This window comes from Calidris pugnax, unplaced genomic scaffold (genome assembly GCF_001431845.1).
Source record: "Calidris pugnax isolate Ruff unplaced genomic scaffold, ASM143184v1 scaffold135, whole genome shotgun sequence".
NCBI lineage: Eukaryota > Metazoa > Chordata > Aves > Charadriiformes > Scolopacidae > Calidris > Calidris pugnax.
Window position 1 is genome coordinate 454,317 of NW_015090961.1, and position 731 is coordinate 455,047.

The following is a 731-nucleotide window of genomic DNA, read 5'->3' on the forward strand; positions in this document are numbered from 1 at the left end:
GAGCTGGAGGCAGCACTGGGGGGAGAGGGAGGGGGTGTCTTGCCAGAGCGGAGCAGAGGGGCAGAATCCCCCCCCTCGCCCTGCTGGCCACGCTGCTGGGGATGCAGCCCAGGGTGGAGGGGGCTTTCTGGGCTGCCAGCGCACTTTGCTGGCTCATGTTGAGCTTCTCATCCACCAACACCCCCAGGTCCTTCTCCTCAGGGCTGTTCTCCAGCCATTCTCTGCCCAGCCTGGATTTGTGCTTGGGGTTGCCCTGACCCAGGTGCAGGACCTTGCACTCGGCCTGGTTGAACTTCATGAGGTTGGCACAGTCCCCCCTCTCCAGCCTGTCCGGGTCCCTCTGGATGGCATCCCTTCCCTCCACGCAGCTTAGTGGTGGACACAAACTTTCTGAGCTTCTGAGAAGACACAACCACATCTCTGCTCTGGAAGAGAGATGAAGCACGGGGATGAGAGGATGGTCTTTAAGAGGGAGGATGCCGAGGGAACACCGATGCCGGTTTTGTCTCTAACCACAGCTGCCGGGTTACGACCGGGAGGCAGCCGGTCACCTCCCGGGGGTCCGAGCTGCAGGGCCTCTGGAGGCGGCGCTGGGGGGAGTTAACGGGATCACCCCCATCCGAGGGCGCCGAAGGAGGGAACCCACCCCCTCCGGGAGCCGCTTGTGCCGACAAGCCCGGCGCGGGATAGCGGCGGGACCGGGCGGGGCGGGGGCAGCTCCGCCCGCGGAG